Below are 11,424 nucleotides of genomic sequence, written 5' to 3' on the forward strand. Positions count from 1 at the left end.
TTTTCTAGGAAGAAGGGCAGAAAATCCCCCGATCCAGATGTGCAAAGCTTGTCGCTTCCTATCTAAAAAGACTGGAGGCTGTAACTGCCACCAAAGTTGCTTCTTCAAAGTAACTGAGTGAAGGGTCTGAATACTTATGCCAATGTCTTATTTCCCTTTTTTCCCCTTTTTTAATACATTTGAAGACATTTCTAAAATTCTGTTTTCGTTTCTCATAATGGGGCATTGAGTGTAGATTTAATGAGAAAAAAAAGAATTTCGTTTTTATTAAGGATTTACTTTTATTAAGGATTATATTCAGAGATCAAAGAAAGAAACTCAATACAATATGTACAGTATGTCTGTGAATATACTGTGCGTTTCGACATATGAAAGACAATGTGAAAAAAGCAAAAAAAAAAAAAATCCCTCCAAAATAGACAGTAAGAAAAAGAAACTTTCCCTCTTCATCCTCAGCCAGCAGATTCAACATCAACATTTTATCTCTAAATAAGCTACCAGATGCATCTTCATTCCATCCCTCGCTCCATTTTCTCCTGTCTAAATCTCCAGTTCTCCTCATTGATCAATAAACATCCAGTAAGAATTAACAAAAATACTTGGGTGCCTTCCTTGACCTTTGTAACAACTTATGATTCAAATAATTTAACAACCCCGGTTCTCTGCCCTAATGACCAGCTGGGTAGGCGTGGTGGGTGGTCATGTGACTGGGTGGGCGTGGCCAACTTGATCTCACACCAAGGGGCACCTCACCTTGGTCTCATCCTACGGCCTCTACTCAACAACCCCCCCCAGCCACTCTGCACATCGCCTTATTTCATGCATTTCATGCTTAAATAAGAACAATAAAAGAGGTACACAAAACTAGATTTTATTATAAACGTTTTATAATTTTAATGAAAAACTATTATATGATACCTGACAAAAGCCAATAAAAATGTTATGTAAGATATTGGTTTTTGATTGACGTCCTCACTTGCGATTTTCTTCATTTTCACGGGAGCACAATCACACAGCCATTCACACTGGCTGTGTGATTTACCCTTAACCATTTTTTCACTGTTGGAGTAGGATCCCATTCCTTCAGAGGTCGGCTGATTAGACTAATAGTCATTATGTTTGTTAGATTAGAAGCAGGCGACTTCTCTTCTCTGAACATATTATGTTCATCTTTGAAAAACCCTTTTCCGCTCCTGCTGAACTTACAGCGATTGTTCTGACAATATTTTTTGCTTTTGGACACTTTTGCTTTTGGAATTTAAAAAAAAATGTTTTCCACAAAATCTCTATCATCATTCATATCTTTTCCACAGGATTTAACAGAGTTGGAAGGGACCTTGGAGATTTTCTAATCCAACCCCTAGCTGAGGCAGGAAATCTTATACCCGTGATGGCGAATCTACGGCATGCGAGGACTTCGCCCTTGTATTGAGGCAGTTTTTTGCCCTCCTGAGGCTTCCTTGAAGCCTCCGGAGCACAAGAAACCGCCCCTACGGGCAAACCGGAAGTTTAGGAACGGACTTCCAGTTTGCTCATAGGGCCAATTTTTGCCCTCCGGAGCCTTCAGGGAAGCCTCCTGAAGGCCCCTGAAGGCTTCGGAGATTGAAAATCGGCCCTATGGACAAACCGCACATCACAATTCCCGAACTTCTGGGTTCCCTGTAGGTCCGTTTTTCACCCTCCAGAGCCTTCAGGAGGCTTCCCTGAAGGCTTCGGAGGGCAAAAAATGGACCTACAAGCAAATCAGAAATCACTCCTGGTTTGTCCGTAGGGCCAATTTTAGACCTCCAGAGCATTCAGGGACCTTCAGGAGGCTTCTCCTGAGGCCTCCGGAGGATGTCCGGGAGGGGGGGGGCAGGGGCGGCTGTTTTTGCTGTCCCTAGGCTCCTAGAAAGCCTCTGGAGCCTGGAGAGGGCGAAAAAAACATGCCAAAAGCACACGGAGGGGGGGGGAATAGCATTATGGGTATGGCATGCCCGCGCACGACCCCCCCCTGCGTTCCCCCCGCTTTTGGCACAGGAGCCAAAAAAGATTCGCCATCAATGTCCTATGCAATTTCAGACAACAAATTATCTGTCCAGTCTCTTCTTCAAAACTTCCAGCGTTTTGGAGCATTCATAACTTCTGGAGGCAAGTTGTTCCACTGATTAATTATTCTGTCAGGAAATTTCTCCTTACTTCTAGGTTGCTTCTATCTTGATTAGTTTTCATCTATTGCAGTCATTTGCTTGAAATGTCAAGGAAACCGTTGCCAGCATTTTCTTGGGCTAAGCACCCGTCTGCCTGAGCAGCCAAGGCAGGTGAGCAAGGCCAGCGAAGAAAATGGGCGAAGAGGTGAACTGCGATCATGAGGACAAGCACAAAGGCAGGCAAGGGAGGCAAGCGGGCGAGGGAGGGAAACGAGCGAAGAGCAGCTATACCACAGATGTGAGGATGAGTAGGAAGGCAAGCCAAGCAAGTGGGCCAAGGCCTGAGCCGCAGACATGAAGACCGTGACCCGACAAATGCACGATAGACATATGCGTGCCGACAAAATAGCGCCGATTAAAACACAACATCAAAATCGTGATGATAAGCACAATAAAGGGTTAGGGTTTCTCGGGATAGGGCGGCATACAAATGCAATAAACATTTCAAACATTTGTTGATGACGCGCATTTGTCGGTGCACATTTGTCTGCGCGCTATTGTCGAAAATCAATTAGCGATTTTGACGGCGCTCATTTGTCCGTGCCGGTTTTGTCGGCGCGCATATGTCTATCGCACATTTGTCAGTGAACCCATGAAGACAAGCATGAAGGCAGGTTTGGGAAGGAGGGAAAAAGGCCAAGGATGGAGTTGGGGGTGTGAGGACGAGCACGAAGGCAGGCAAGGGGGGCAGGTGGTCAAAGAGTTGAGCCACGGGTGTGAGGATGAGCACAGAGGCAGTTGGGGCAAGAAAAGGAGGGGCTGGGAGGGGTGGGGCCAGCCAGTGGTGAAAGAGGTCAGGTGTATGCCAGGTGTACTGTCTGTGCAGAATGATTTCCAGAGCTTGGGGTATGAACTTAATAATATAGGTTGTAGGCTTATCTTTTCAGAGGTTTTACCAGTATATAAGGAACAAAAAGGAAAAGGCCAGCATGTAACGCAGTTTAAAGTGTGGCTAAAGGAGTGGTGTAAAAGGGAAGGCTTTGGTTTTATTAGTCATGATGCCTGCAGCTGATCCAATGAAAAACTGTACAAAGGAAGGATCTGAGTTGCTTGGCATTAAATTCACAGATTTTCTGAATAGCGGGGACAGAGAATTAATTAACACAGAACGTATCGATCCCCAACAATCTAAAATTTATAGGATTATAAATGTTACAGATGTTTGTGCGGGTATGATTATCAGCCTTGCTGTCAAGCAAAACCAAGCATTTAATAGTGAGTGCCATACCATGTGCTCTAATTAAACAGGTGGCAAGAAAGTAGTGGCAGTCAGATACAACACAGGTTATGTAGACAGTAAACACAGGGTCAATCGAAATGGACTCAAATGTCCATACCAGAGGTGGTATTCAGCAGGTTCTGACCAGTTCTGCAGAACTGGTAGTGGAAATTTTGTGTAGTTCAGAGAACCGGTAAATATACCATCTCTAACTGACCCCGCCCCCATCTATTCTCTACCTCCCGAGTCCCAGCTGATCGGGAGGGAATGGGGATTTTCCAGTAACCTTCCCTTGGAATGGAGTGGGAATGGAGATTTTACACTATCCTTTCCCTGCCATGCCCACCAAGCCATGCCCACAGAACCGGTAGAAAAAGTTTTTTAATCCCAACACTGTGATGTAGTTCCCATCTTCAAAAAAGGGGAAAAAATAGATCCAGGAAACTACAGATCTATCAGCCTGCCTGACCTCAATATCAGAGAAGATTCTGGAAAAGATAATCAAGCAATGAATCAGTAAACACTTAGAAGCACACTAAGTAATAACCAAAGGCTAAAATGGGTTTGTCAAAAACAGGTCATGCCAGACTAATTTTATTGCATTCTTTGACAAAGTGACAAAATTAGTAGACCAGAGGAATGCCGTCAATATTGTTTACTTCAACTTCAGTAAGGCATTTGATAAGGAAGACCATAACCTACTACTAGATAAAGTAGAAGAATGTGGGTTAGACAGCATCACCACCAGATGGATTCATAACTGGCTGACCAACCGCACTCAACATGTAGTCCTCAATGGAACTGCATCTACATGGAGGGAAGTATGCAGTGAAGTACCCCAAGGCTCTGTTTTAGGCCCAGTACTCTTCAACATCTTCATCAATGATTTGGATGAGGGAATAAATGGGGAACTCGTCAAATCTGCAGATGACATCAAGCTGGCAGGAATAGCCAACACTCCAGAAGATAGGCTTAACATACAGATTGACAAATTTGAACATTGGATGCTATCTAAAAAATGAAGTTCAGTGGTGAAAAAAGTAAGGTTCTACATTTAGGCAAGAAAAACAAAATGCACAGGTACAGTATATGTGGTACCTTGCTCAATAGTAATAACTGTGAGATGGATATGAGCCAGCAGTGTGCAGCAGCTGCCAAAAAACCAACACAGTTCTAGGCTGCATAAACAGAGAGATAGAATCAAGATCACGTGAAGGGTTAATACCACTTTATAAGGCCTAGGTAAGGCCACACTTGGAATGCTGCATCCAGTTTTGGCCGCTACGATGTAGAAAAGATGTGGAGACTCTAGAAAGAGTGCAGAGAAGAGCAGCTAAGATGATTAGGGGACTGGAAGCTAAAACATATGAAGAACGGTTGCAGGAACCGTTTAGTTTAATTAAAAGAAGGACTAGGGAAGAAATGATAGCAATGTTCCAATATCTCAGGGGTGGCCACAAAGAAGAGGGATTCATGCTATTCTCCAAAGCACCTGAGGGTAGGACAAAAAGCAATGGATGGAAACTAATCAAGGAGAGAAGCAATCTAGAACTAAGGAGAAATTACCTGACAGTTAGAAGAATTCATCAGTGGAACAACTTGCCTCCAGAAGTTGTGAAAGCTCCAACAATGGAAGTTTTTAAGAATATATTGGATAATCATTTGTCTGAAGTGGTGTAAGGTTTCCTGCCTGAGCAGGGGGTTAGATTACAAGACCTCCAAAGTCCCTTCCAATTCTGTTATTCTCTTCTCTTCTATTCACTTATAAGAAGTGACATTGAAAAAAACATATTTTCACATTGCTCATAACTAAACAGGCTTATCTCTGGAATGGACTTTCTGGTGCATTTTTAATGTTGATCTGCAATGAAATGATTTCACACACTTGTAAGGCTACTCTCTTGTATGGACTCGGCTGTGACTTCTAAAATGAGATGACCGAGCAAATGCTTTCCCACAGTCTAAACATTTGTAATGTTTTTCCCCTGTGTGAATTTTCACATGACTTCTAAGGGCTGATGAGGTACGATAAAATCTTCCACATTCATTGCACTGATATGGCTTCTCCCCTGTGTGGGTTTTATGGTGTCTCCAAAGTACTTGCTTATAAGCAAAAGATTTTCCACATTCTATGCATCTGTATAGCTTTTCTCCTGTGTGGAGCTTCTGATGGGTTCCAAGGTTTTGTCTTTGGGAGAAGCATTTCCCACACTCATCACATTTGTAGGGTTTCTCACCTGTGTGGATTCTCTCATGAACCTGAAGCTCTATTCGTGTAACAAAACTTTTCCCACACTCCCCACATTTATACGGTTTCTCCTCTTTGTGCCTCTTCTGGTGTATCTGAAGTTGAGAAGAATACACAAATCGTTTCTCACATTCTGGGCATTCATAGGGTCTCTCTCCGGTGTGGAGTCTCTGATGCAGCACCAAGGATGATTTCAAGGTAAAACTTTTCCCACATTCGAGGCACTTTTCATTTTTCTCCCCTGTGTGTATTTTCCAATGACTCTGGAGAGACGTACTCCGAGTGAAACATTTTCCACACTCAAAGCATTTGTAAGATTTTATCCCTGCATGAGTCTTCTTATGGATCCAAAGACTTGAGCTCTGAGGAAAGCTCTTCCCACATTCCCAACACTTGTAAGGTTTCTCCCCTGTGTGGATTCTCTCGTGGTTTCTGAGAGTGGGTTTTTCACGGAAAAATTTCCCACATTCCAGACACTGGTGAGGTTTCTCTCCAGTGTGGATTTTCTGATGTCTAAGAAGTCCTGACTTTTGATCAAAGCATAAGTCACATTCCACACATTTATAGGGTTTTAGTGTTGGGGGGCTCCTGAGATCTTTGGGGTCTTTTCCAGAGAAAAATGTCTCACCCTTCAAACCTGGACTGGATCCACTTCCCACATGGACCTTCCTGTGGGTCAAAAGGAGGGACTGGAGAGCAAAGGATTTCCCACACTCTGAGCACTTATGAGATTTTTTGTGGTTTTTCGGAGTGCTGCTTGTGTCTGAGGGGGGATCCAAGAGTTTCATGGACTCCATCCTTTCTGGCAACTGCTGCCTTGGGCTGATTTTCTATTATCTGTTGATAGTTGGTTTGCAGGAAAATCTTTGGTGACAGTTGCTTTCCTGCTGATGGAAGAGAAAAAAGAGAGAACAGTGTTTCCTTTTGAGATTGATAGAGAATCACAAAATCTTAGGGCCGCCTGGTTTAGGCATTTCGAAAAAACTTTACATTTATGGATGGCAGCCTGGTGGCCACAAGCTTTTTGTGTTATCTGAGAACAAGACCAGCCTCAAAACGTCCATAAAACTTGTCCTTTGTAAAACATCCAACAACAAAGGACTGCCACATCACAATCTCAGAAAACAAGGAAAATATTGATCTGTGGAGATTCTGCCCAACTTTTCAAAAAAAATATCAAACTAAACATTAGCATAAAAACAAAAAATATTCAATCCTATATTTTTTGGATTAATTGGAAGGAAAAAGGATCTGACATGATATCAGTGTTCCAATATTGGAGGGGCTGCCTTAAAGAAGAGCCACTCAATTTATTCTTCAAAGCAGCTGAAGGCAGGACAAGAAGCCGTGGATGGAAATTAGAAGAAATCTTTTGAAAGTGAGAAAAATTAAAAATTAGGAAGAGGTTGCCTCCAGAAGATCCGGGTGCTGCATCACTGGAGAATTTAAGAAGAGACTGGAGAAGGGCTTGTCTGAAATGTTAGGGGTTTTCCTGCCTGAGCAGAGAGTTGGGCCGGAAGTCCTCCAAGGTCTCTTCCAACTCTATTATTTTGTTACTCTGTTATCCATTTTTGGGTTCAATTCATTTCAATTCAATTTATTAGATTTATAGGCTGCCCAATCCCGGAGGACTCTAGAAAACGTGCAGAGAAAAGCAACCAGGGTGATTAAGGGACTGGAAGCTAAAACATACGATGGACGGTTACAGGAACTGGGCATGGCTGTCTAAAGAAGGACCAGCAATGACATGTAGCAGTCTTCCTATATTTGAGGGGCTGCCACAGAGAGGAGGGCTGGGGTTTCAACCTATTTTCCAAAGCACCCGAAGGCCAGACAAGGAATAATGGATGGAAAATGACCAAGGAAAGATTCAACTTAGAAACAAGGAGGAACTTTCTGACAGTGGGAACAATCAACCAATGGAACTGAAGTTGCCTTCGGAAGTTGTGGGAGCTTCATCACTGGAGGCTTTCAAGGAGAGATTGGACACCTTGGGCAGAGGGTTGGACTAGATGGCCTACAAGGTCCCTTCCAACTCTGTTAATCTGTCGATTGATTCTCATTTGAGTCAAAGAGGGAATTTTGAATTTTTGACCCTTAATCCGTTGCTCAATTCAACCAACTAAACCTTTTCTTTCCCCAACACCACCCTCCCCCGTCCCTCCACCCCACCCCCAAATTAAAACGAGTTCCGGGTGTGATAATATCACATTACAATCTCGGTAAACGCTTTAAAGTTACACTTCACTCACTTCTCCGACTGTACTTGAGCGAAATGGATGTTCCGAGGATTCCTCTTCCAACGACCACTCAGAGATCTTCTGAAAGCGATCTCCCCAAAGGCTTCCTTCCCGGGTCCAGCGGGGGGGGGATCCTTGGCCGGGCGAGGAGGGGGTAGTTCCAGCCGAGGGACGGAGCCCCCTTTGTCCCCCCCGGAGGGATCCGTTCCCTGCAGGCAAAGCCAGAGCCGGATCTCCCCCGAGGAAAACCCGGCGAGCCGAAGAGCGAGATCCGCAGTTCCCTTCCTCCTGGCGCGGGGAAGATCTTCTGGCTGCAGGGAGAGCAGCCCCACCTGCCACGCGAGGGATCCAGCGCCGATCTTCCAAGGAAGAAGCGGGGATCGCGGAGGGAAGCGGAGACCCAGCCCGGGGGAAGGGGAGGGGGGCTTCCGCTCTCCTCTCTGGCTCCACCCTCCGCCTTGTAGCCCCCTCCCCCTATTGCAGCCTCAGTTCCGTGAAGCTCCCCGGTGGCCGCCCCAGAGTGGCGGAGGGAAGGGCAGGGATGGCGACGCCTCCGGGAGTGATAAGTGGGAGGGATCCGGTGACCTGTGATTGCCTATGTGCACCCCCCCTCCTTCTGCGTCATTAAGGGGGGTGGTGCGGTTTTTCTACTCATTTTAATCATTTTTTTCTTCTCTTCTGAGAAATTCGGGATAAATGGGTGACCTGCTTGTGCACCTTTATCATTCCCTCTTTTGACTTAACATACCTCAGTAAGTTTGTTTTATTTTGAAGCTGCTTAGCCTGCTATTTTTGAAGCTGTTCTTCCTCCCTCCCTCTTTGATGTCGGAGTCAAAGGGCTCCATCCTATGTCACTGTTTGTTTGTTTGTCTCTGACAGCTGCCTTTTGGAGAATTTGCTTCCATCTGGATGGAATCTGATATTTTGGAGTGTTGACTCCAAGTGCCTCTTTTTGGATTGCTTGTTTTATTTTTTTTTTGAAGCTGTTCTTCCCTCCCTCTTTTGCGCCGGAGTGCGTTTTTAAATGCTTATGAGTCAAGGTGCCCCACTGATAATTTGTTGGTTGGTTGGTTTGTTGGCAACACAAGTTGCTGGCCTTTTGGGGTGGCAGTTGTTGCATCCTCCGTGCCTGCCACCACTCATCATAAGCCTGCAAATATTATGGTCCTCCAAACTATCCCTGCTAAATATGTGTAGGAAGTTATCACCCAGCCCTCTCCCAGAAAAATGAAATATCCTAGGAAATATTGAAAAAGCAGAATATTTCTCTGGATGTGAAAAGGAAGAAACATGTTTTAAAAGACAGAATAGCTGCCGGCAGCTTCCTGCCCATCCCCCTTTGTCAATGAGCCATTAAGAAGGCCAAACTAGTTCCTTTATAAAGAGTTCTCCCATTCAGCTCCAGAGTGATGAGATAATATTGGCCTTTTACCCAACTCCCCACATGGCATCTGAGAACTCAACCAAACCTGGATTCAAAACGCAGCCTAGAGAGTTGCCCCTGCATGGGCCCATAGGAGTCTGACAACCAATCAGAATACAAGCTCAAGATCAAAGGCCAGAGAGGGCATAAAACCAGGGACTCAGCTTTTCTTCCTTCCTTGCTTTCCCTTCTCTTCTCCACCAACATTGAAGCATGTAACCACCTTTTCTGTTCAGGACTCAAGCCATGTGGTCCTGTCCACCATTAAAACCATCTTTCCAAGTAGCCTCCATGTCTCCAGTGTCTTTTTCCCCACTTGGAGAAGGACATTTCTTCCAATATATGCACCCCTCATTCATCATGATAGAAAGAATTCTATCATTTGAGGAAAAGGGAGAAAAATGAAGGGAATGGTAATAAATAAAAAGTAATGTATTATCACATGAAGTAGAAATTTGTTACGTTATAGGAATTTGTTCTATTGTAATATGTATATATGTATTGTGCTGCTGTAAAGGTGTTTTGCTTTTGAGCATTTGGTTGTTGGGCATTTGTGACACAGGTGCCTCTGCGAAAGCATGTGCCTGTGGTCAGTTGTATCCTTCTGTTGTAATATAACCCCTTGTATAGGTGTGAGTCACCCATGGCCCAGTTCATAACAGGGCATGCAGAGCCACGCTGAACCTCACAGGAGAAAACAAACTCCTAAAACCCCATAACATCCTGATAGTTCATAACATAACATCCTGAGATGTGCCCTACCAATGACGCCCAGGATTTGACCATATAGACAGAACTTCCCTGAGCAGTAGATTAGAAATTGTACTTTTACAGGCTGTTTTTAACCACATGCTATTGCTCCTCCTGCCTTTGTCCTATCTCAATAAAAGGGGCTCTCAGACCTACAATCTGGGTCTCTCCATCCCGAGAAAGATCGTGTCCTGTCTTTTCTCCACATTGGCCTCATGGACGAACCACGGGAACATTACATCCTTCCTGCATTGGGATCTGGATCCTTCATGGCTCCTTTTCCTTCTTCTATAAATGCCATCCCTGTTTCCTCCAGGAATTGGCACCTAACTCAAAACTACCAGAGCAATCCTCACACCTTTTGTGCTGGTAATAGGCCAATCAGGAATAACAAAAGATAAACACCGCCAGAAAGAAATATGTCTATTAGGGTATGTGACTGAGTTTTACAATGTAGTTAGTTTATATGATTAAAATAATTATAATATTAAGAGCTTTGGCGTAAAAATAAGAGGAGTCTGAGGAATTGTGACAAGTAGAAAGTTGTGTTTTTAACTTTTCTGTGGCTGTTGTGTATTTGTTTTTTGGGGAGGAGGATGCAAAGGATTTTCTAGCTGGGACCTGAGACAACTGGTTTGTTTGTTTGTTTGTTTGTTTGTTTGTTTGTTTGTTTGTTTATTGGATTTATATGCCGCCCTTCTCCCAAAGGACTCAGGGCGGCGTACAACATTAAAAAAAAAAACATATTACAAATGTTAAAAAGGAAATTAAATAAAGCATCCAAAACCAAAACCAATTAATATTAACAATAAAATTTAAAAAATTAGATTAAAAATAACAATTAAATTAATCATTTATTTTATTTTGTTCAGGATGGAGAAACACCCCCTCCCCGAAAACTGCACAGGTCCTATGCAAATATCTCTCCCTCGGGGGGGGTGTTAAAACCCTCCTTGGATTTCAGCCGGATTTTTTCCGCTTCTGAGCAGAGCCTCTAGGATCTCCCACCCTCCCAAAGTACCCCTTGCTCCTTACTCGGGAATCCATCTGCTTAATGATCGATTGTCAAGATCACTTGAGTCCTGGGATTGCCTTTGTTGGGCAGTCACTTGAGCAATCATGATATCTTGCTTAACTGCTTTATTCAAGGACCAAGATTCTAGTCCCAATTGTGGTAGTTAAGCAAGGACTATATGTACTTGGAATAGCTTACTTCTGGGAAGAATGTCTTTAATATTACTAAGCAACACCATCTGCCTATCCCTATTGCAGTGGTTCTCAAGTGGGTCAGGACCCCTCTGGGGGGGTCGAACGACCCTTTCACCGGGGTCGCCTAAGACCATCGGAAAACACAT

At 43.9% G+C, this 11,424-nt stretch overlaps 1 pseudogene; it reads right to left on the reverse strand.

The window, feature by feature from the left end:
* LOC148046994 (uncharacterized) overlaps positions 1 to 7,433 on the reverse strand; it is a 28,072-nt pseudogene extending 20,639 nt beyond the window's left edge.
* Positions 7,434 to 11,424: the final 3,991 nt, after the last annotated feature.

This window comes from Thamnophis sirtalis, unplaced genomic scaffold (genome assembly GCF_051295495.1).
Source record: "Thamnophis sirtalis isolate CommonGarterSnake01/CBP01778 unplaced genomic scaffold, rThaSir2_p1.2 scaffold_3, whole genome shotgun sequence".
In the NCBI taxonomy this organism is placed as follows: domain Eukaryota; kingdom Metazoa; phylum Chordata; class Lepidosauria; order Squamata; family Natricidae; genus Thamnophis; species Thamnophis sirtalis.